The sequence below is a fragment of the Agelaius phoeniceus genome, unplaced genomic scaffold (assembly GCF_051311805.1).
Source record: "Agelaius phoeniceus isolate bAgePho1 unplaced genomic scaffold, bAgePho1.hap1 Scaffold_105, whole genome shotgun sequence".
NCBI lineage: Eukaryota > Metazoa > Chordata > Aves > Passeriformes > Icteridae > Agelaius > Agelaius phoeniceus.
In genome coordinates, this window is record NW_027509873.1 from 1,215,835 (window position 1) to 1,235,465 (window position 19,631).

Below are 19,631 nucleotides of genomic sequence, written 5' to 3' on the forward strand. Positions count from 1 at the left end.
ATATAGTATATTAATTTATATATATATATATATGTTCATTTCAATATCTGTGAAGAGCCTATCCTGTAATATGTACTTTTCATAACACCAAAGAAGCCATTTGCACCTTTAATAGACAGCTGACAACTCAGAAGGAAAGGCTCAGCTTGTTCACAGGGTGAGAAAGAAAGGATTCTTCCAGATGAGTTAAAGTTTCAGAAACTTTATTTCTTTACAATCCTACTCTATAATCCTGTAGGGTGGTATTTGCAGAAAAATGGACAGGCACTAAATGAACCAGCCTAACCTCTGGAGGTAACTAAACTAACTAACCTTCTAGAACTAGGTCAGGTTTTTAATAAAGCTGCATTCAACTTTGTGGATAAAAAGGTGAAGCAGAAGAGTTGCTGACAGACAAAGGGGTAGCAACCCAAATAAAATGACCCTTACAGCATCTACCAATTAGATTAAGGAAAAGATGCGTGCTTGCCTCAGGACAAAATAGAGCTACCAGTCAAGAGATGCTGGACAAAGTGCAGCAACCAACCAAACAATGCATGTCTATAGAAACCTATAGGATAGGAACTAATTATAAACTATGTTTAGAAGCACAATAAATGGCTTGTCCTTGATTCACATTGAATTGTGCAGTCTTTTGTCTTTTCTCCACATACTCCTACTCTAAATCCTACTCTACAGTCCTACTCTAAATCCTACTCTAAGATGGCTATGGAGAACATGGTCCTGATATGATTATAGCACTGTTTGCTTCTCCATTCTCCTCTTCATTGAGATGATGAGTGGTCTCAGGGTGGATGTAGCCTCAGCTGATGTTACAAATGGATGCTGTTCACAAAAAAACCCCAAAACCCAAAAACAAATACAAAAACAAAAAAAAGAAAACGAACAAATTAAAAAACAAACCAAAACAAACAAACAAACAACAAACAACAAAAAGACAAAGAACAGTGAAGAGTGAACCATTACTTTCCAAGCTCAGTACTTCACAGGCTCAATTGGGATTGCTCTGGGTCCTAAAAAGACCCAGAAAGAGGAGCAATGGCACCATCTGCTACCAGCAGTCATGTGCAGGACCCTGCCATCACAGGCAAACCTGGCCCAGAATCCCACTCATCCATTTATTCAGGTTTCTTTATCTTGTTGGGATCTTTGCCCTGCCAGTGCTCTAGAAATGGTGCTTTCTGTCCCTGGGTTATCTTCCTTTCAGGAAACTCCAATGACTCACATAGGTCCCTGTCTTTGAAAGACAGGCACTGTGCTAATTCCCACAGGGACAGAAAGCAATGTCTACCTTTCCACGCCCTGCCCCTCGTGTGCTGGATGGCACCTTCCTTCCCAGCAGGGCCAGCCCAGTGGCACTGGGTCCTGCAGTTCCCTCTCTGCCACACAACCTGGCAGTAACCCTGGCGCAGTTCCCGTCTGCTTGAGCGTGCCAGGCAGCAGATGGGGCTGGGACAAGTCCCTCCCAGCTGTCCCTGTTTGCGTGCCAGAAACCTCCAAGGGTGGGCTGGGGGGCACAAACCAGGGCCCCTCAGAGGCTCACAGTGAGCCCCCACAGCCCCTCCTGCCACAGCCAAATCTCTGACTGCTCAGCTGGGACTGGCTTCCTTGGGTTCCTCCACCACCATTTCATGTCTCTGTACCCTGCATTGCTCTGCTTCAATTCTTTTGCCATTAGATAAAACTGAACACTCCACCAAATTAGAAAAGAGGGCAACAGAAACGGTCAGAGGACAGAGCACCTCTCTGCTCAGGAAATGCAGAGAAGAGGTGGAGTTATTCAGTTTTGTGAAGAATAGGCCCCAGGGAGACTTTATTGCCACTTTCCAAGACTTCAGAGTAGCTTTGAAGAAAGTGGGGGACAACTTTAACAGGGTCGGTTACAATAGGATATGGACAAATATTTTTAAACACAAAGGGCATCAAATCAGAGTAGGTCTAAGGAAGAACTTGTTTACTCGGAGCATGGTGCCACCCTGGCACAGCTTGCCCCAAGAGCTTGGAGGTGCCCCATCCCTGCAACCATTCCGGCTCCAGTGGCAAAGGGCTCTGAGCAACCTGATCTCTTTAAAGATGTCCCTGCTCATTGCAGGACACTTGCACCACAGGACCTTTACAGGGCCCTGCCAGCCCAGCCCAGTCTAGGATTCCTCACTGTTTTCATTTGAAGAGCACCAAGAGTGGAGGTGAGGAGGAAGGGGGCTCATCTGATGCCTTGGACTTGAGTGGAGGAGGAGCCCGGCCCTCAGACCCTGTTTCACCTGCAGCCCCTTCACATTTTACCTGCAGGAGCTCCTTGGCAGACCAGCGCCGCGCCTCGTCTCTCTGCAGGCAGCAGCTCAGGAAGTCACGCAGGCAAGATGAGAATAGGTTGGGCTGCTGCAGCTTTTGTCTTCCTCCTGTGGCTATCAGGAGTTGAGGCTGGGGAAAAAGGAGACACCAGGCTACACCTGCTTCTTTCCTATCTGTAACTGCTCTCCTGGGTCCCATTGATTAAGCTCCACTCTGCAGTGGCAGTTTCTGCCCTGGCAGAGACCCAGAGATGACTTTCCTTTACCAACCAAAAACCCAAACTCCGATGCAGCCACAGCTTTTCCAACATCCCACAGATCTTGCCTTGGCAGCTGATTTCATTGACTGACCTAGTTAGTGGGAACTACATCACCACAAGCACATTTCCTTCCCTGAAGATTCATACCAGCTTGAGAGGCTTTTTGGAAGAAGGACTTTGCTATACTAACTCTACTATATCCAAGGGTTAGTACATGGAAAAGTATCTCTGCAGTGCTTCTTGGTCCCTTAAGAGCAGCTGCCATAAAACAAAACTAATCAAGCTTTTTGCTTTGTTCTTGAAAACAATGGGAATTGGAAGGAAAGAAAGGAAATCCACCAGGTGTTCCTCAGGTAAGGAAACAAACATTTGGAATCTCATCTTCAACACAGACACATTAAGATGCATGCACAAATGTACTGGGATGAAAACACCTGCTTGGACACACAGGAGCCACCTGCAGCTCTGTCTCTCAGCAGCCTGAAAATTTCTGCTTTCCTTACATGGAAAAGAAAAACTTTTCATGGTCAAATCAGAAGGAGAGGTTCCATCCCTACGGTCACCCTCTACTCATTTGGCTACTCAAGTCAATGCATTAATGGTAGGCCCATCCCAGAAAGTGCCAGGAAACAAATGGGAGGTTTTGGCAGGCTCTCCACATCACCAGGCTCTGGCTTGGTGACGTGCAGAATGTGGCTTGGGCTAGGAGAGAAACACGATCACTGAGTGTTTCAGCAGCACTGCACAAGAAGCAGAAGAGACTCTGTGGCCTTTACACCCTCATGCCCCAGTTTGAAGCATGTTTCCCAGTGAGAAGAAACTGCACAGTGGGGTAAGTTCCTCTCTAAAAACCGGTGCCTTAGCAACTTTCTTGTGTTTGGGCTTCTTTTCTTCATTTCTGGAAATGTAACACCAGTTCTGAGAGGCTTGCCTTGTGGTTTTAGGGGCATCTTCACAGACAGACAAGTGGGAACAACTTGAAACCCAAAGCAAATGTTGCCTGAGAAGAGCTGGGGAGTGTTTGCCTGTGGTGAGGCTTGAGCTGTCTGGCAATCCCTTTCCATGATGTGCAGAAACATCCAGCTGCTCCCCAGAGCTCAGTCCCTCTGGGCACGCCGGCCTCTGGAAACACCTGACGATCCCAGCCTTTCTCCTGCTCAAGAGCATCTAACCTAAGCTGAGCTCCAGTTTCTTCAGCAAGGCCAAGGATGCTCACTTCCATGCAGCTGACAGTGTCCGTGGAGCTCAGCAGGTCTTTCTGATACTCCTCAGGCCAAGGAATTACAGTGTAGATTGGCAAGACATTGGCTGATCGTTATCCAGTGTGGTTCGTGTGGAACCAAGCTCTAACATGCTGACAAGTCAGAGGGAGAGAGCTCATTCTGCTTTTGCAAGATGGTATTTAGAAACATAGGACACCAACTTGGAACTATCCAAACCTCAACTTGCAGAATCCATCTCAAATAGACAAAAATATGAATGGCAAGAGGCCTTGGAGTCTCCATAAAAATGCCCACCACTGTAACGATAACTCTGTGCTTGTGGCACTGAAATAGATGGTGACCAAAGAGACTTTGCTATTATCCTCTTTAACCCAAAGGAGAATTTCAAATCCAGAAATGGCAATGCACTCCCCTTGTGTACAAATAATTTTTGCGGCTTTCTTTCCTTTTCCCACATCACCAGAGGTGACAAAGAGGGTTTTATCCTGACTCTCAGCTGAGCTCAGCCACTGGCCATGGTGGGGAGCTGGAGTCCTCCCTGTCATTAGAACTGTGCAGGCCAGGGATGGCCCTGCTCCTGTGGTAAAGAAACACAGCACCGGTGTCAACTGCCCACGTTGGATCCCAGCCCAGGCACCTGCCTGCAAGCTCATCAACTTGTTAAAGTACCAAGAAACAGCCAAGGGTTTGGCAAACAATTCTAACTGCAGTCGGAGAAAAACACATCCTAAACTTATCCAGGCCACCCACACACATGACTGAACCATGTACAGATGACTTGAAAGCCTGAAAGTTTCGAAGACCCACAGCATTTGGAAAAGATGCTACAGAATGGAAGAGAAGAGCTGTGTTTCAAAAATGAGAAAGCAAGCAGAACTGCTTGGGCATTGCTTTGGTAGTAGGTTTTTTCTCTTTTTCTTTTTTGTTTACTTTTCTTTTTCCTTTTTTTCTTATGTTTTCTATAAAATTGAAACTGGGAAGGTCTAACCTCCATTTCTCAGGATATTTATCACATGTCTACCCTCTCCACTGAAAAATTCTTGTCCTTCAGAAACAGAGTTCCAACATTGTTCAAAAAACAAGTGAGAAATGTCAGGCATGGCTGGAGGCCAAAATGGCAGGTTTCTGAACTGGTTAGGTTTCTGAACTGCCACTTCCCTTTCTGATACAACCAAAGCTACAGCAGATGCTGATGTGTTGCAGGGGCATTTTTAGAAGGAGACCTTGGTGGAAGTGGTTCCAGCAGATGGCAATGGGATTTTGTCCAATGGCACACAGAACATGGGACAGGTGAGAAAGACAGTGGGATCAGTGAGTATTTGCACCTTACCAAGACAGGAGTTGCATTCCAGTGAGGAACTTCTCGTTCCACCATTTCGATGCCCACGATTCCCAAAGACCATATGTCCACTTTGGGGCCATATGGTTGACCTGTCACCACTTCAGGCGCCAGCCACCCAGGAGTGCCGGCCACGCAGCTCCGTCTGCCCTGCTCAGGGGTGAGCTGAGCAAAGAGGCCAAAGTCAGCTGTGGAGAAAACAACAAACCATGAAAGCCAGCTCCAATTAGGAAACCAAGCAAAAGAATTCCCCACTCTCAGGCTAAGAATGTGCTGTTGAATCTCCTGGAGAACTGTGCACGCTCGATTTCCTTGGGGTTTTACCCAAGGGAGTATGGAATTGGCCACTTCCAAAAAAACACAGGTTTCTTAAGGCTGCTCACAGCAGTGGACTTTATGCCCCTGAAGCTTTAGATTGTAGCTCCCTCTGTCTGGAAGGGACACACACAGAGCAACGCCACTCTTGACTGCTTGTGGTTCCTTATACCTCTGTGCACGTTGCAACTGTGCCTTCAGCTCGCAGCAGGGGTCCCTGCACTGCCACCAGCACCATTTCTGGGGAGCTGGCAGTCACTCCAAGCAGCCCCACACCCACATCCCTGGAACGCTGCACCTGACCAAGAATATACTGACCCAGCTTGACAGAGCCGTCGGTTTTGAGAAGGATGTTGCAGCTCTTCACATCTTGGTGGATGACGCGGTTTGAGTGCAGAAAATGCAGTCCTTGCAGGCACTGAGCGAGAAAACGGAAACAGGAGGGCAAAAATGAGTGATGTGATTTCATCACACAAGAAAGGAAACAAAGAATCTAAAAGATTCCCTCTCCAGGGGAATGGGGAGTAATGGCAGAACAGTAATGGCCACTGAGAGGAAGAGCTTGCTGCTCCAACACTTGCAGAGCAGGACCTTTCTAAGGAAAGGCACGTCAGCTTTTGAAAGAGCAACAGCACCTGCTGTTGTAGGCTGTGCCCTGCAAACCAGCCAGGATGACTCTTGCTGCAGTGGATGTGCTTTTTCCATGCAGAGGACAAAGGAGGGGTTTTGAAAGGAAAAGTCCCTCCCCTTTGGTGTGAAGCGGATCACTTTTGGGTGGGAGGCTGCATGACAAAGATTTTCTTGCTGGCCTCAGCACAGGCTTGCAAGTATCCCACCAGTCACTTTCCGGGAGCAAAGAGCATTTTGGCTGCACTACTATCCTTTTCAGCGGAGGACTGTGAGACATGAGTCTTTTTTCTTTGCTGATCATTTCAAATCCTGCCACCAGCACCTTTGCTTTTACAGGCAAGGAATGCAGTGAAGACAGACTCCAGGCAAACATTTAGAGAGGCAAGGTGGAGAACAGCAAATACAAATACAAGAGACAGAGCGAGAATACAACAGCAGGAGATAAGAGTACTGGCACTGAGTACAGGGAGTGCAGGGGCACTGGCAGGCCTTTCACTTGAGATGCTTTTACTTGCCCATAGAATAGCAGCAACACAGAAACAAAGCTTGGCACAGGAAATCACTCCAGCTCTGAGCCCCTGTTTCCCAGACAATCCTGCCCAAGCCCTTGGAAACACGGATGGGGTTGCTGACCTCCCGACTGATGGCTGCCATCTCATCTTCAGACAGGTAGGTCTTGCTGATGACATTGCTCAGAGTGCCTCCATCCATGTACTCCATAACCAGCCAGAGCTCCTCACCCACAAGGTAGCTGAAAGAAGGAAACAAGGGCGTGGAGATGAATGTACATGGCTAGGTTGCTGTGTGGAAAAGACGGGTTGATTCTTCTTTTCAGGTCCCTTTGAGACAAAGACAAAATAAAGGAATAGACATTCCCTCTTGGCTGTGCTTTGTTTGCCATCCATGCAGTCTCAAGGAGAAAGGCACAGCTGTGAAAAAGGAGATGTCTTAGATGGGCAGCAAACAAAATGTGCAGTTTAGTAACAGCCCAGATAAAAAACCTGTCACGCATGGTGTTTCTGGAAAAAAGCACCTAGTCTTCCTGGCATGGATAGCAATGGAAAACAGTGGCAACAATCCAAGGGAAATCCTTGTTAGTTTACCTGGACGTAAGAAGACACTTGAAAAAAATCAAGCTCCAAAACAAAGTGGTGGCTGTGAATATAGAGATCATTGATTTAGTAAGACACGACTCATCCGGGTTTTTGAACAATTTTCAAATACCATGTGCCAGCGAAGACTCATGCAGACAAAATGCAATCTCTTCCCATCCACTGGAGATGAAAAGAGCAATAATAATTAGCCAATAATTACAGCTCTATTTTCTGCCAGTGACCAAAGTGGGATTTTACCTTGCATGTTTGCAATATGTGAACAAACATTCATGGGACAAAAGCACAACTCACCTGTCTAAACAATTGACCAGGTTGGGATTCTTATTCACCTTCATGACCATGAGTTCATTGACTTTTAGTTCCTTCTTCCTCAGTCCTTGAAGATGTATTTTCTTTATGGCCACCTAAAATGACATTGAAAATCAGTAACTTGAGAGGTTGGTGGCACGAGACCACAAGGCACATGGAGCGAGTGATTTTGCAATGACACAGCTGAGCTGTGCCAAACTGCCTTGTGATTAGGCACTGCAGTAATTAGGAACTGACGTTCCAACAGCCCATTTCTCTGCTCCCTTGGGAGCCAGTTACAGGACACGTGGGGCCACTGACATTTTGCCTTGACCACTTGGTAACAGCAGTGTCTCAGTTATCACCCACAAAGCTCTGACCACACTCTCTGCTGCTTTGTTTGCGACTCAGAAGAAGCAATCCATGCCTTAAAACTCTGTGGATACATCTTGGGCTATGGGCAGGGCTTAGGGCTTTCAGGGACGCCTTGCAGATCTCTCCCTGTGTGCAGTTCCCAAGTGCAGCAGGTGGCTAAGGAACCACCAGTAACTTTCAGATGTATTTGCTGGCAGCCAGAAGTGAGACTTCAGGACTCTGAAGCTGTAGCCCCAAAGAGCAGTGAGGTGCTCGAAGGCACCACCTTTGTTTCAGCAATGGAGAGCGAGTGAGCGCGTCCTTCTCTGAAAGGAACCGCTGCCCTCCGTGCCTTCCTTCCGGCAGCTGAGGAGGACAAAGTCCCAAATGCATTTTGCGGGCTGGCACCAGTCTGTGCTTCTTGTGCCTTTTCAGCACAGCTCTGCCCAAAGCTCCAGCCACAGCTCACACCAGAGGGGAAAGCCCTCGAGTGCAGCAGAATCTGCAGGTGCTGTTGACATTTACCTCTCCTCCTGTGGCAGTGTCGAGTGCTTTACAAACATCTCCAAAAGTCCTAGAAACAAAAGAGAAGCAGGGAAAGGAGAAGCCATTTAGATCTTGCAGTGAAAGCCAGCCCACGCAGGAGATCTGTGCTGTAAATGCCTAAGACCTGCAGGACACTGGAAGCATGGAGATGTCTTTGACAATGCCTTCTGAGCACACTTAGAAATTCTGATCAGCACTGACAATCTAAGCCCAGTGCCTGAACACATTTGCAGCTTGTCTGACTTCACACTTGATACCTATTCCACCAGCAAAACACCTGATGCATAGTTTGGTAAAATTAACATTGCTTGGACTCACCCACTGCCAATATTTTCCAGTTCAATGTATTTTATAATAGGATTTTCCATCTTCGCCATTCTCCCTGAGGGAAACAAAATGCAAGATGTTCACTTTAAAGCAGAGATCCCAGCTTCTAGGAGATACAAGAGGCAGCCCCACTGTCTGGGGCTCTGAGCCCTCCCTTTGTGGACAGCTGGCTAACAACAACAGGAACAGGAACTGGAACAACAAGAAAAGAACAGCAGGTCCACAGCACAAGTGGCTGGCACAGAGACTGATTTCTAGCATCCTTTGAAGTGAGAGACTTCTTGACAGCAGACACACAGGGAAGCACAGGGAGATACATCCAGAGACTGAGACCAGAAGAGAACACCTACCAAGGCAAGTAAGTTTGTCATCTAGAAACATTAAGGAGAGCTGGAACTAACAGTGCCTTTGTTTTCTTGGGAATAAACACTGTGAGATTTAGAAAAGGTTTCCTACTTGCTAAGATTAAATGCACCTGGACATCTAGAATCAATTCCTCTGAACAGATGTCAAGTTCAGAACAGGAGGAATTATTGCCAAGTGTTCCCATCTTTTCCAGCTTGCAGCAGTTTGCCAGAAGAATGCCTCTGCGTTTGTAAACCAGAGCGGCTCATGCTAGAAGCAATCCCGACGGGGCTTTCAGCATCAGGGCCCTCACCCTTTATGAGCAGGCTGAGCTCAAAGACGCCCTTGCCCGTGCCCCACGTGAAGAACCACGCCGCTTCTCTCCACCCCGACAGCGCGGATCAGTCGCTCCCATTGCACTCGCCCTCTCGGCACCGCACACGTCCCCATCCTCCCAACTCGGCACGGCGGGCATGGGCACAGAGGACAGCAGTGCTCCTCAGGCGCCCTGTGACACAGAGAGCTGCCCAGAGGAGATGCTGACCCTCTTGTGAGTCCGGGCTGTGCGACGCAGCAGCCGGCCCAGAGAAGGGGCTGCTGCCTCAGGCAGCTCCGCGCTGCAGCAGCCGGGCAGCAGTGGGACCCTCCCAGCTAAGGAAGGCTCCAGCCTCTGCACTCCCACCAGCCCTCAGGGGCAGGGCAGCGACCACAACAGGGCTGGCAAAGCCCAAGCATGAGCACTGACAGGCACTGACTGGAAGAAGCCAGAGTGAGCCTGAGCCCTGTACAAGCTGTTGCCCCCATTCAGGACACAGCAGGATGGGCTTTGAGATCAGCCACACCGAGGCGCAGATCAGTGCCCTTCTTGTCCCAACAGGTGATGGTAGACACAGAATCCACTGGGCTCTCTTCTCAACCCTACCAGATCTTCTCTGAGAGCACAGCACTGGCAGCTGTTAAGGGCAAGAAGCAGATTCATTGGGTTGTGCTGCAGAATCACAAAGGGCTTGATGTGTTCTCCTAGAGACTGATCTCAGCAGAGCTTCTGCCAGTGGCTAGGACTCAAGCAGTCACAGCCTTCTGCTGATCCAGGAACAATCCCTGCTTCTGCCTTTGGCAGAGAGGGAAGCCCAGGCAAACTCCAGCCAGTCTAAGCTGCCCTCAGAGGCAGCAGGAACACCCAGAGCTCTCTCTTGCTGCCTCGGAGCAACGCCAGCACTTCTGTGACACTAAACCGAGGAGAACCCTTTGGTACAGCTATGCTGACACGTGCACACAATACACTGTCCCTCAGATAAGAAAGATACCAGACGTACTCAGTTGCTCCAGGGAGTCACCCGCCATCTCCTGTTGCTGAGCAGCAGCTGGGTCAGCACGGGAGGTGAACCAAGTGCTCAGGCCCCACTTCTTCAGCTGGAGAGCAAAGGCTCCTTGGGACGGCACTGCTGCTTCTGCAGCAGCTTCAGTGTCAGAGTCGGTGTAGGTCTGAGACAAGAAATGAGTTTATGTCAGGAAGGTGTGGCAGAGATTGCCCTGAAATGCAAGAGAGATTGCCATTTGAAATGCAAGCCCTTGGGAAGCTGCTGTCAGCCACATGCAGAGCTCTTCAACTGGATTGCTTTGGATGTCCACTTGTGAAACCAAATGGTCAAAACCAAAGGCTGGTTTTACTCGAGGTCATAGCCAGTTTCTTGTTCTAAAGGATGACTGCAGCAACGACCGCTCCACTTCCTCCCAAAGACTCCTTTCCCCCTCCTAGGTCTGCAGATACATTTGCAGCTCCTCATTCTAATGTTCTACCTCCTGCCATGAAATTCTCTTTTTCTGCACCTTCCTCGGGAGGTGCTCATCCTGCAGCATCTCTGGATGGTTCAGTTCCTGGGCCTCATGCCAGCCTCGGGGCTCTTGGTTGCCCATCATTTGCTGGAACTCTCTGCAGGCTGCCAGGTAGGATGGCAGCACTTCCACCTCAAGTCAAACAGAACAAAGCAGTCAGAGACTACAGCTTGTCCCCGTCAGCCAGGAGTCATTGACTGGGAAGAAAGTAAAGAAAAGGACAGGAGCAGATTCACAAGGGATACAGACAGCTTGTAGCTCGTATTCCAGATCTATGTGAGTGACCATGTTCACCTGCAAAAACACCTCAAGAAACAAGGTCACCTGGAAGAAGCCAGCAGGAGTTCATTCGGATGAGTGCTGGCTAAATGGCCAAGGGAGTAATGCCACTGTCTAGAGCATCAGCTGAGATTCAGCAGACCAGGAAGTGCCCTTCAGAGCAGCTCTGACAGAGGCCTCATCAGGATGGCCTCAGAGGCATCACCCACCCCCTGCTGCTCTGCACTGGAAAGGCAAGGAGGCCAGAAACCACCCCTTGGGTGACTGCAGTGGCTATTGCTGTTTCACTCACTTGCTTTTCTAGAGCCTTTTGTTCCTGAAGGAGGCGATTAATTTTCTCTTTGATGATTTTAATTTTTTCATCTAGCCTCTTCTTCCTTGCCTTGATCCTAGCCTCAGTTTCCTGCAGCTGTGCCTGCACCTGTTCATCAATTTTCTGTAAACAACAACGGAAAGGACTCTCTTTCATGAGTGGAGTGGCTGCCATTCCTTCATTCACCTGTTTTTGTTGATTGCCCCTCTGCATAGGGAGATTCTTCTCCTCTTGGATGTCTTCATTCCTCCTCTTTGCTGCCATGATGTCACTCTGAGCTTCAGGCAGCTCTGCTTGTGGCTCTGCCTTGATGTTCTGTACACACAAAAGCAGAGCAAGTGACTGAGAGCTGCCATCAAGATCAGCTTTTCCCTCTTTTAGCCTCAAAATCACATTTATTCAGCCCCTTCTTTCTGCTTCCCTCCCCAGCTCTGCTTCCACTGTAACCATCCTGTCCTGGTGCTGGTCTCTGCAGATTCCAAGGCTCTGTCCTTTCAGTGCCTGTGGGACTTCCTGGCCTCCTCAGTCCCAGGAGCTCTGGTTTATGCCCCTCTTCCTGCCCTTCCCTCTGTCCCCTGGCCAGTCAGGCTTACCTGGCCATTCTCCTGTGGCTCTTCCACCTGCTGCCTGAGCTGCTCTTCCTGCTCTCGGGCAGGGAACAGCTCTCCCTGAATCTGGCATGGCATCTCAGATAAGGCAGTCTGCTCCTGCTCTTTCTCTAGAAGCACCTGCACAGAAAGCAAGACAAGATGGGTTTCACCTTCCCGTACGACCTTTGTGGGCCAAGACTCAAAGACTGCTGGGCTCACACGCTCCCAAAGCACTGTGCTGCTGCTCTGCTGGGTCCTTCTCTGCCCGTGGGGAGGCACAGATTCCAAAGTGACCCTGGCCCTACAATCAGGGGCTATCTGGGGCTGAAGCTCCAACAGCCTCTCAGGCAGCTGACAGGGAAGGTGTGGCATTTCTCAAGGGTCTGGTGAGGGCCTCCCTCTGCTTCTGCCATGTCCTCTTTGTCTTTCAGTGGTGACTGACACCCCGCCCTGTCCCACAGCTCCATCCTGGCCCTGCAGGTGGCTTCCTGGGTGAGCTCACTCCTTGTGAGAGACACTTCTGGAGTTCACATTCCCTTCAGGCCTGCACCAGCATTCCTCCTTCCTGACATCTACACTCTTGTTAGAAAATGGGGTCATTCAGGAGATAAGGATGCATGCAAAGATCTCTGATGGAAGTCAGAGAACCTCTATGGCCATCTCAGTATATGGAGGAGGACCAAGGTGTTTCTTCTCCCTCTTTTGTCAACTGAGAATTCTGACCAGCAGGAACAGAGTTTCTCATAAGGCCCCATTAACAAATGCACTTACACAGCCCTGGGGATGCCAGCGAAGGAAACCATGTGTCATGTAATGCATGTATGGGCAAAGTCACCAGACCCCAACTACAGCATGGGATAGTTCCACTCCCTTAGGACATGCAAAAATTTAAAGGATAAAAAGAAGGCTTCAGGTCAGAAAAGGCTGGAGTAGGAAAACATGAGGGGAAAAAACAACCATCTCTGGAGGGGGAAACATCTCTGCCTGCTCAGGATCAGTCAATGGAACTTGTCTCTACTCCTCTCCTGAAGGGATGCCTTTAGGTGAGCTTTGCATCTTCCACTGCTTTGGAGCAGAGCCAGGAAGATTCAAATAGATAGATAGACAGACAGATCTCACTTTTATAATCTCTCTTTACTGTACTGTGGTATTTACATTCTTTGAACACAGAGAGATATAATTCTCTCTCCTAGGTTTTTTTTAAGGGGAGGTAGTGAGAAACTTAGAGAAGAAGAGAAAACAATTATTATCTCTTCTTGCTGTTCTTGTTGTTTAGTACATGTAGAATGTGTTCTAGTGATTGTTTACTGAAAGTGATTTGTTAATTGGATTTTAGTGATAGTTGTTTAGCTTGATTAGCCAATTAGATAAAAGCTGTGTCGTGACTGTCTGGAGACAGCCACAAGTTTTCCTTTAGTAGCTTTTTAGTATAGTATCTCTTTAGTATAGTTTTAATATAGTACTAGTGTGATATAACATAGCTTAAGAAAGCATTTGTTTAACCTTCTAAATCATAGAGTCGAAGCACATTATTCACCACCTGGGGGTCACCCTGAATCAATACTGTCCTTTCTGTCGCTACACACATCAACACTCGGTAGCAGTGCCCCGATCTGCAGCCATCCTGAACTTGCTCTCCTGTTGCTTCAGTAACCCACACTCTTGGGGAATCTGGAGCGTGTGGGTCCTTATGGAATGCAATCAGACCCAGAGCGTTGCACTGGGAACTGCACTCTTTGTGCATCTGTGCTCGGTCAAGTTCTTCTCTTGGACTCGAGCACACTGATGGTGCTAAAGTGGCTGGAATCAGAAATACAGCCCAGCCCTTCCCACCTCCTCTAATCTCTGAGCACCAGCTGGAATGCAAGGGCATTGATTTCCTGCTCAATTCCCAAATACAACACACACTGATTCCCTGGGCTGCCAAAAGACACGGGAGCCGTTAACCTGAAAGTGATGTGTTTCCGCCAGTGCTGGAAAAGGGCAGGAAAGATTGAGAAAAAGCTCCCTTGCTCCCTGGAGAAGGAGAAATTACACAAGGCTTCTCCTTCTAGCAAACAAACAAACAAATAAACAAACAAAATATGAAAGTGTTACCTACTCCAGTGTCTAAAGCACTTGGATGCAGTGAAGGGATGTTTGGCAGGGAAACAGCCCTTGTGCTGAGCATTGGATCTATGGATCTAAGGCAGGGATCTATGGAAGTCTGCCTGAAGGTCCCTCATGAGCCCCCATTGTCCAGGCTAAAGCTCCCTCAGCACCTCCTCGCTGGCCTTGTGCTGCACCCCCTTGCCCAGCTCCCCTGTCCTTCTGTGCACGCGCTGCAGCCCCTCAAGGACTTTCTGCTTCCCAGGGCCCACAGCTGCACCCAGCACTGCAGCGGTGGCCGCAGCGCTGCCCAGCACAGGCCACGCTCGCTGCCCTGCTCCTGCTGCCCCCCTGCTGCTGACACGGCCACCGTGCCCTGGCCCTTCTTGGCCCCCTGGCCACACGCTGCCTCATCTTCAGCGGCTCAAGGCCGCCAGCCCTGCGTCCTTTTGGCCCACGCAGCTCCCCAGCCACAAAGGTGCCCATTTCACTTCAGATACAGCAGGCATCATTGCAGGGTGTACATCCTGGATTTAGCATTACAAGACAGCAGTCAAGGACTTGCAGCTTTGCTCCCACTCCAGGCTCCAATGCAGTTTTCAAAGCAAACTACACAATAGAAGGTATCAACAGACACATGCAGCGTCTGGGTTTTGCCTCAGAAGAAGGGTTCAGAACTACTCACTTTGTTTCTTTTGCCACACTAGACAAGAATGGCCCCCCCAGCTTCATGGACAACACAGTCATCTCCTTGCAGCTTATCAAAGACCAAGAAACAGGCAGACTCAGAGCACCTATCTGCTCTGCTACTGGCTGCTCTGCCTGAAGAGGCAGAAGAGCAACCTGACAACAAAGGCACCAAAATCCCTGACTTCAAGCAGCAGCTCTACATCCCCAGCGTGTCTCTGAAATAGTCCCAAGTAAGCACACCCAAGAAGTTTGTGGGGACAAAGCACCACAAAGAGCTTGTGTGGTCAGATCAGCATTTTTTTGTGCCTGCAGCTACTTGGCCAGTCCGTGCAGGGGGACAGGTCCCTCCACGCCACAGTGTCCCCTGTGTATCTGACAAGGCTGAGCACAGTGTCTTTGACATGCTCCCTGCTCTGGGATCAGGCAGCATTCATGCTCCAGGCTGGCCCCTGTCCAAATGCCAGGAAGCTGCTGCCTAAGCATGACAGATCAAAGCCCATTGTCCAGCTGTCACAGGCTGGGGGCAATCACCAGGTCCTGGCAGGACTCCAGCACTCAGCATCCTCAGCCAGCAACAGCAAGTGCCGGCTGGTCAGAAACTTGCAGCTCTGCCTTGCACCAAAGACAGCAGCACACACAACTGGCACTTACTGGCTCAGAATGGTCAGGCTGTGGTGTGACCACAGCTGGAGGCTGGCGCTCATCCACCTCATTTGCCTCCTCTTTGGCCTCCTCTCCATGAGCAGAGGGAGCCAGAGGAGAGACTGCTGTTGGTTCTGTGATCTGTGGACAGACAGCAGTGTGAGGGACAGAAAGTTACCTATAATTTATAACCTTATTTCTATTCAGCACTTTATTCTATTCAGCTCTATTTCTACAACCAGCTGTACTAAGGACAAATCAGAAACTTTGAGAACAATGGGATTCTAAGTCACTGCGACTGAATTTAAATGGGCTAATTCAACAGAATTGCTAATAGTTCTGAATTAGACATTATGCCCTGGCTACTATCAAGAAGCAACATTCTCTCTGCAAAATGAGCTTTTCATTCCTTGAAAGTTCTGAAATGGAAAATCAGGAAAAAGCCAGCGATGCCTTTGTTATTGCTGCTGCAGACATGGAAATGGATTTTCTTTCAGCCTACCCAGCTGGCCCTCTACACTCTGCTGCCACAGGCCAAGCTCACAGCTTGCTCTACAATTCTTAAGCACCAGGAACATGAAATGTTCCTTTCTCACTCACCTCAGGATCAGCACCTCTGAATACACGGATCATGTGATCTGGAGTGGGCAAGGGAAAATGAACAAGGGCTGTGAGAAAACTGCCTGGGCTGCTGAATCCCACAGAAGAGAAGAAGTCAACCCAAACAGAGAGTATTTTTCTTTATCAACATCCCTCCACGTGGCATACTTCTTTCACACAGCCAGCAAGAGATCAGGACAATAATCTTGGTTGTGCCTACACTTCGGCCTGTTTAGCCAGTAAATGAATACAAACGTGATCAAGGAAATGCAAATTGTTCTTCAACACTCCATGCTTCTGTTCTGTTCAATGGATAAAGCAGCTCTTGTTCTCTTGTCTTTCAGGTACTTTTTTAAAAAACAGAAGTTGCATGCACTAATTCCCATTAAGTTGCTGAAAACAGTCACCCAGAAAAGCTTCCCCAAAATCCCCCTGAGCTGTGGCAGTTCTACTGTGAAACAGCACAGCAGCAGCTCCAGGGCTCAGGAGCAGACACTCATGGCTTTAGAGTTTGCACTTCACTGCAAAGGGAATCACTATTTTAGCACTCAGTCAAGGGTCAAAATAGACAGTCAAATCCTTTCATTACAAAATTTAGAATAAAAGAAGCTTTCTCTCAGTTCTGGGGAGAACTACAAAGTCTTTAGAAGGCCTTCTGAGAAGGCCTCCCAGTCTGCATTTTGGAAGTTGTCCTGCTTGATCCAGCAAACTGAGGAAATGACAGACTCTGCTGCCACAGACTCTCCCGTGGAGGGAACGGAAGCCCTGCAGGTTCCCTTGCAAATGCTGCCCCTGTGGCTACAGGCACCCCCTTTTTAGCTGAACGCCCTGACAGGAGCTTTACCAAACCACTGGCATCCTAATGCTCTTTCTCTTTCAAAATCAACCCAGCCACTAAGAAAGAGCAGGAAGACATGCAAAAGCCAGGTTAGCTTACACCCTAACCTAAATAGAGTTGAAACCTCTACTTACTTGCCAGGCTAGTCATGAAATAGGTGGAATAAACAGTGCCATACATGGTGCAAACTGCAGCAGCGAGTTGCTCAATCATTGTAGCACTGTTGTTCAAGTTTACCCCAACACTACAAAAGCCAAGACTCCTGTCAGTGTGCAGCTACACACTGACAAAGGCCACAATCAGGAGGATGCTCCTGATCTCAGCAAGCCCTAGGGCTGCTCTGGTACTGAGGCCTTCCGTGCAACAAGGCAACCTTCTGATGTCACCACGACGATGTGGCAACCATGCCCTGATATCACAAAGCAAAGTATGACAAAGCAAAGCATCACAAAGCATGTTAGTCTGTGAATTTATGCAAAGCAGTAACCAACCTTCCCTACAGCAAACACAAAATGGCCTCGGAAGTTCTCCTCTGACACAAAGCAGCACAAACTCCCCCCATGGGCCAAACCCTGTTGTTGAAGGGATCCAAGAGGAACTCCAAGAGTGCCCCAAGCACCTACAGCCTGTACCCCAAGTGAGCATTCAGATGGGACCCAAGCAAAGGAAACCAGACCAAGAAAATGGCCCAAAGCATTGTCCAGAACCAGGAGAGAAAGCACTATTGGCATAGCAGCTGAAGTAATTCCTAACCAATCACCCCATATATCTGCATGTTTATTGGATGTTCCCAGGGCTGCTGTGTATGTACATCTCTTCCCCTGCTCTGCCGTTCTTCCCCTTTGGCAGCAGTGGAACTGGCAGCATCTGCCCGCCAGCAGCAGCTGCTCCAAGCTGGGAACGCGGCTGGCGGTGCTGATTTCCAGAGGCTCCTGTGTCCCAGGGAAGCCAAGGCAGGAGCAGTTGAACGGCGCTGGCGCTGCTGCTGCTCTGTGCCAGAGAGCCCCGGCTGGGCAGGGCACGGTGCCCACTGCGCTGCGGGCTCCTTCTCCTGCCAGAGCTGGGCACACCTGGGAGCAAGGCATGGCAACCTTTGGGCAAACCAAGGGGTTTCTGGGGTTGCACTGCTCTGCACACACCCAGCTCACCTGCAGCACAGAACCTTGGTCCCCCAAAAGGTAAACAAGATGGAAACAGCTGGAAAAGATCTCATTTCAACCATTCTTTATGCTTCAATAGAAATGACCAAAATGAAAGTTACCGAGCAGGGCCCGATCCACACTGCCAGCTCAGTGTGAGAAAAGAGGCATTACTTTATTTCAGTGCTGGGTGCGTGGGGAATCACTTCCCTGAAACATGCACACCCACGTGTGTGTATCCATGGAACTAAGACATTCCTTTCATTACTTTTATTCATTACTTTGCTCAAACTCACAGGCTAAACATTCTCACAAAGTATTTGACATGTTTAAATCACTTCCCCAAAATTACTGACATTTAGAGTAGGGGTCTCTTGAGGGTCTCTGCTGGTCATGTGGTGAACATCCCATTCCTCAAATTCTCCTTCCATGGTTAAGAGCCTTCTTCTCCTTGAATGCATTGCAGCTACCTCCTCAGTAGGCCCACTGTCTTTATTCTCAAGGCTAAGATATCCACTTGCACACATTAACCACTGGTGTGAGGGAAGGTATGACTCAGCACCGCCTGTTAAAGCTTAACAAATTCACAATTTGTTGCAGGTAAACACTTCCCCAACGTCTCTCCTTCCTTCTCTGGGAATCAAACACAAGCATTTTGTGAGCACTGAGCCCAAGGCCGCCTCCAACCCTCCTGTCACCCACCAGCCCTTCTCTCTTCACAAACAGCAGGTCCAGCAGTGCCTTCCCTCACTGGCTCAGTCACCAGCTGTGTCAGAAGTTCTCTGTCACACACTCCAGGAACATCCTGGGCTGTTTGCTCTCCGCTGCACTCTGTTGCCAGCAGACATCCCCACCCTGTTCCATAGCCCTTGCAGAACCCTGCACCTGCTATCCCCGGGCACCTGGGAAGGGGAGGCAGTCACGGAAGAGATGCACCAGCTGCACCGGGCAGGGACCAAAACCCTCTCGCGGCACAGCTGCTGGCCTGTGTCTGGCACAGCTCCGGCTGCCCCACTCCTCATGGGCTTTTGGCTGGAAATGCAATTGCACTTTCTGCCTCATGTAGAAATACCAGGGCTGCACAAACAACGGCCAGCAGGCCACATCCCAAAGGCACTGCAGCATGGAGTTGAGAAGGAAGAAGACCCTTCCCCAATTCCTAACCATACCAAAAAATACCACCATAATTGGGACTTTTAATCTTCTGAATGCAGAGTTGATTCACAGGGTGACAAGGGAATCTTCCAATGGAGTTGAAGTGTGGTAGAGTTTTTATTCTGAGTCCTACTCAGACTGTTGATTTGAAAATTTATTTTAAAATATTTTTTAAAAGGCTGTGCAGTCATATGGTTTTGGTCTAATACCAAAATGGCTAGATTTAATTACATCCAAACTGATTAGTCTGTAAAAGCTTTCCTGCAGAATAGCCACTAAACAAGAAATGAAAATCTGTGGACTGTTGACTTTGCAAAATTCTACTAAATTTATCAGACAATGAGGCATTTTTAGTTAGATCATAGAGCAAATTAATTCCTATGGATAACTTGATTTGGATAAACCTGTTGATTTCAAATTAAAATTGC

General features: G+C 48.7%; 1 pseudogene; it reads right to left on the bottom strand.

Annotated features, from left to right (window-relative positions):
- Window positions 1-732: 732 nt before the first annotated feature.
- LOC129133777 (uncharacterized) lies at window positions 733-17,365 on the bottom strand (annotated as a pseudogene).
- Window positions 17,366-19,631: the final 2,266 nt, after the last annotated feature.